At 39.1% G+C, this 6,000-nt stretch overlaps 1 long non-coding RNA gene across 1 annotated transcript; it reads left to right on the forward strand.

Annotated features, from left to right (window-relative positions):
* Window positions 1-226: 226 nt before the first annotated feature.
* Window positions 227-3,058, forward strand: LOC118375514 (uncharacterized). The gene is made up of 2 exons (XR_004823825.2): window positions 227-624; window positions 2,638-3,058. It is a non-coding gene; the product is annotated as an uncharacterized LOC118375514 (long non-coding RNA).
* Window positions 3,059-6,000: the final 2,942 nt, after the last annotated feature.

The following is a 6,000-nucleotide window of genomic DNA, read 5'->3' on the forward strand; positions in this document are numbered from 1 at the left end:
TTACTATCAATAAGACCATGAAGATATCCGTCTCTTTGCGTATAGATAGACCACAGTGGTGGGTTCTGTAAACGAGCGACCTGAGAACGGATTAGGACCGCGGGGACTCGCTTTACCCAAATCCGCCCGGCCTAAACTCCACACACACCGAGCTTCAGAATGCGCCAACGTGACACGTACTGTAATATGACCTCGAAAACATAACATGTCTTAAGAAACGGTAAGTAGGCTATGAGCTTAAACCCCTGTTCCAAAATAGAAACATTAGAATATCTCGGGTCATCCGTTCATGCATTGCCTCCTATTCAAATGATTGTGGGGACACAAACAAACCCTGTGCCTTCGAAACCACACGCTCCGCCTCTTCGTCAATCCAGACAAATTCTACGACTTGAGCTAGAGCTTTTAAGCCGTAATTGAGCACAGGGTGCCCAGGAATACCAAAGGCACAGACCTGAGTTTTTATAGCTCCCATAGTATTATACTGCGTTTTTTTCTCTCGGCCAGACACCATCAAACCGACCAGGCGTGATAGGAAGTCGCCACCTACACGGACAAAATCAGGAGCCGAAGCAGTCCAGCGACAAAAAGAAAACCAGACTTTCTAAAACTTAACAAAGACAGGTAAGATTCATGCTTACTCTTATAAAAATGCATTAGCTCCAAAAACTTTTTTTCGACGTAAACTATTTGTCTATACTGACCCAAACGTTTTAAATCATTCACTAAAGTTAGAAACAAGCTAAGAGAGACCTTTAAGTTTCAACATGTAAACAGTTTTATGTTCGAGGAAGACGCTTCATAACACACTTGATTCATGTCGACCCTACGACATCTCTCTTAATTAAGGTCTTGTGAATTTTCTTCGGTGGTCAAAAAATAAGACGGCATCTCTGCGTAAAAGCCCCCCACGCCATAGCGTTGTCTGTGCGGTCGACTTCAAGTTCGGCGGAGGGAGAGGGTCACCGCCCGCGGGGTAGGCCCTTACAGTAGGGAGTGCAGACGCCATTTAAGGGCACAGTATGCCCCGGATGAAGTTTCCCTGATTACAAATTCATGTTCAGCTTCTGGCAACAACACTGCGAGTTAAGGAAAAGAAAAGGTGGCTTTAGGTTACAAGACAGATCGATTTCTGCATGTATGAAGTGACGTCTAAATATGAACTTAACCTTCGTGGCTTTCTAGACTTTGGCATAGCAGATTTGTTGGTGTAGTTTTAATTTGAGAACTAGACACCAGTAAACTTACACTGATATTACATAATAGAACTGTAGTGTTTTTTCTAGCCTACCTGGTTAAATAAAGGTGAAATAAAAAAACAGAATTAAAAAATAATTACCAAAAACCTATGGATTATAGTCCTCTCCATTTGGTACATTAAACAATTAACTTTACGCACAGAAACATTTTCACTTCACTAGATCTCAACAAAGGGACGCAAATAGGCATTGATATAGTCCCACTGATGGTATTAAGGGCGATAGGGCTGCCACATTAAGGATGAATGAAGGTAAAAGTCTAACACTAACTCAAGTTATTGGCTTATCCAGGTGAATAACTTGTTATGGAATATTGGTCGGTGACAAATAGGCACACATGGCACAAGTATTTTTACAAAACGAAACAATTAAACTTTGCTGTCTGAGGATATGTCTTTAAAATGTCCTTCATTTTCCATTGATTATTTCTTTGTTCTTCAATTACCGTTAGACTTACTACTAAAGCCCAATGATTATTGATGCACAAAAAATCCATTAAACTGTTGTTGTTGACTACAGTACGATTTTACCATTCAGAAAGTGATCTGTACAATTTATTATTGGTGTGTACCATGTTTTGTGTACCGTTTATTTGTTCAGCCTAAAGCCAATGAATGGGAAACAAAATGGCGTAGGCCTAGGCTACTTAAATGAACCTTGCACTTTGGAATAAAGTCTATTGTTTTCAAAAGAAAAACGTGGGTGATGTCTTACACATCTTCAACTATGTCAACTGAATTGGTATATACATGTTCAACATAAACATCGAATAAGTTACCAATGGGGCTATATAGGCCTATTCTCACGTTACAATTCATTCTAACCCCAAGCCAGAAAAAAAGCATTAGGTCTGCTGTAAAACCTCCAATATACAAAAGAAATACATGTCGATTCATGTTCAATAAACATTTAATGTAATCTTGCTAACGCGTGAGTATTCCACGAAAAGTGATGCTAAATTGCATAGACTTATACTCAATTACGCAAAGACCCAACACGAAACGCCTCGCCTTTACGATTGACGAGACTGCTCTGCATTTCCACACAAAACATGTGCTTCATTTCCATATTTTGATTCGTCAAAAGTAGACTAGAACTAAAACATTTATCTTGCGATTATTTTATGCACAGTTGTGAAAAAAACGTGTGTTTTTGAACTTTAATGATATCTCATCTTGGCTGTTATTAAGTTGTAGGCGGTAATCAAGTCTATAAGCGAAGAGGGCGCGGACGAGGGCGATTACTACCACACAGATATAGTCATATGAAACATGACCAAAAAGCCCTGACATATACTTTAATACGAATTAACAAACACGAAGATACCAGGAGGCGTGAACTTTTTTTAATCAGTAAAGAACTGTTTATTTATCCACAGGTGACAGAAATGTGAGGAGAGGGCGACGGCGACGACAGAGGACCCGAGGAGGGACCACAAGGAAAAACAGAGCCCATAGTGGGAACCCTATTCAACTCCCTGGTCAATGGGAGGACGTGTCTTTAGCCTTACTATATATTGCATCAATTCAAGGGAAACGACTGACATCAGTCTCGCATTGAACTACCAATGACAGAGTGACACAAAACGAGTAAAATTACCTCAGCGACGGAATGGACAACCGCAACAACTAACCGTGTGTTGCATGGAATATGGATTATAATCATTCCCGGTGTAGCTAAACATTGGCGAGAAAATAATTTCATAATGCAAAAGACACATTTCAAAAAATTTCACCAGGACCTTTGACTTGTGTACATCATGTTGCAATGGCTATAGCTTAATAAATTGTGAAACAAAACTGCGTTTTTTTCTCTCTCCATTTTATAGCCTTCTATAGGAGCCACGGAAGTGTTGGGCACGTAATATAGTGTGAAGTAGACCCACCAATATCAGCACCCTATGCTTATCCAAATCATTTCCCTATATACCGTAGGACGACGGAAACACAGCAACGAAAACAGGCCTACTTTTTCATGACGCATCTCGTGCTTTTGAACTTGATTTTCTTATGGACGTCGCTCGCTTAAATACAAAAAGGAGTTAACCATATAAAGCTATGATAACAGTGTAAAGACTACGAGTACACTGTGTTACTTGGATCAATTCTACATTTAGCTGAATCAGAAGTTACATTATTTCTACCTTGTAAAATGAATACGTCCCCAAAGGACTCATCATAGAAATGTACTCATAACTCAATAAAAAAATTCTCATAGTATTTTCCCCAAGAATAATATTTAAATACAGGCTATAACATATTGTTTTGTTTGTTTATGAGTCGGGTGAGGGAGGATTTTGATTTGCCGACGATGACAGGATATTTTTCTCCGGTTCTAGGTATGGGACCTATATCTGAATAACACAATTAAATAAATATAGCATGTGTATGGTTTAGGGCTGTTTGTTGCACTGTGCTCTGTGTGATAGTTATTTAGGCTAGAATATTAACGGAAAATATAGCTCATATACAACTCAATGTGGGCAACTAGGGAACTAAACATGAACCTAACATATGAGCCGGCTTTAGACTAGACTAAAATCCTGAATCTCAAATGCAAAAGTGATACTTTGTTTTACTGTAATGTTTTGAACTTCAGAGTACAAATGAAATACATAGGGAACGGTATGAAACCAAAATGCACCACGTGGCCTTATAATGGTAGGTTTACTGAAGTTTTATATGATGAGACAATAGTCTATATTAGAACAAATAGAATGTGTTCTTGAATCGATAAAAACGAAATAACACTGTACAATATTTTAATCTTTTTCCATTTCATTTCAAATCTCATGAATCTTTCCGTTATAAGGACCTATGTCAAGCCGTTCAAAATAACAAGGCACACCGTCTATAGGCCTATCCCTTTTCTGTAAACGCAAATCGGAGCACAATAGCATCGTATAAAAACAGACAAATAACGAACAAAGTGTGGAACTAAGACATAATTAGGCCGACTGAAGAAGAAAAAGATAGCATACTACACTGCAGCCGGACTCCTTTGCCCGCACACAAGGTTAATTTTGGCTTGGGCTACAAAATCATTGGTGTCAATACACCTTCCTCGTAGAAATTGAGAATAGACCTACTGAATTGTATGGGCCGAAGAAAAAATACCACCGACTTACTTGAACTAGTAAACGCATAGGCCAGGGCACGAGAACGCAGCCTACGGGGGTGTGACGCACATATCCTCGGTCAAGTGCCTCTGCTTGACCGCTGTTAAAACGACCATATCCCACGGTGTCTACCGGGCTAAGGTATTTTAGCAGGCTATACTGCGTGAGCTTAAACCACATCTGTATGCGCTATCCTGGCTAGCGGGGTAGGCCTCTGGAAAACACCATCAGTATATCTCGGCCAGCCAGGTGAAGATTACAGCCTTCTTCATAGTCTATCTCCATTACCCGGGTAGACAGCGAAGGTCAAAGTAAAGAGCACAACACTAGCCCCGGCCTTTACTAATCTCCTCTCCGCATGACAGAGTTGGGAGAGCGGGGCGCAGGTTCATGTTAAGATCCCTAGTTGTCCACATTGAGTTGTATATGAGCTATATTTTCCGTTAATATTCTAGCCTAAATAACTATCACGCAGAACACAGTGCAACAAACAGGCCTAAATCATACACATGCAATATTTATTTAATTGTGTTATTCAGATATAGGTCCCATACCATAGGCTGCTCCTCCGCCAGACAACAATGCGGTTAATACAATAGGCCTACTTTTCTTTTCTTTGTTAAGTTTGAAAGCTTTTTTGTACGTGTTTTTTCCCCTCCAACAGCCATTAAAACTGATGCAAAAATGTATTCTCCATAGAGAAAGGCAAAAAACAAGATATGACCTTTTGTGGACGTTTCAATAAAAGCAGATATTTCAGTGCAGATATGAAATGGAAATGGAATAGTGAAATTCTATAGCACTTAAAACGTCTGGACTATTTGATAGCTCAGCAAAAAAGATTTACAGACGATCATGTACTTCTTACTTCACTTAGCCCGTTTGCCATTAAGCGCGAATCAGTAAGACAGTGAATTATGTTGAGCTCTCTGAACCTGTATGTATATCATTCATTTTATGCAACAGGGAATGCCTAATTGAATTTCTGCCTGGATTACTTAGGAGCTGTCATGTCTGGCTTTGCCTTTGGGTGGCAGCAAGACTCCAGCAATGCTGCAGTGAGCGCTGGGCGTCTGCCAGATTTAGAATCCAGTCCAGCCTCCCATACTCTATTCGCCAGCCACAGTTTGAATATCTCTCTCCATGGGTGGCGTGCGCGTTCGCGTGTGTTTGCGTCGGAACCGTGTACGCAAGGACGGAGACATTGCACGCAGACGGTGCTCTCGGTTAAGACATACTTGAGCCTGAATTAAATTTGTCTGACAGAGGATTTAGTGTAATGCCTAATAAATAATCGTTTTGAGAAACTAAGAAGTTAAAAGTCATTATATATAATTTGCATAAATATACATTATAATTCTTTATGAATTACTGAAAACACTTAATATGAAATTCAGCACTTTATGCTGCTTAAATAGTTATTACATGATTAGGTCTACATGTTGTGTTACTAATTACAAAACTGTTTTAAACTGCAAATCACAATTTATTATACATCATAAACCATGCATGTATTACTAATATAAAAGTAATACAAAAGTACTATATTAAAACAATTTATTTCGATAACTTGTTTATAATCAAGAGACATTCTAGCCTTATTTAGGTTAGATATATTATAAT

This window comes from Oncorhynchus keta, chromosome 19 (genome assembly GCF_023373465.1).
Source record: "Oncorhynchus keta strain PuntledgeMale-10-30-2019 chromosome 19, Oket_V2, whole genome shotgun sequence".
NCBI classification, from domain to species: domain Eukaryota; kingdom Metazoa; phylum Chordata; class Actinopteri; order Salmoniformes; family Salmonidae; genus Oncorhynchus; species Oncorhynchus keta.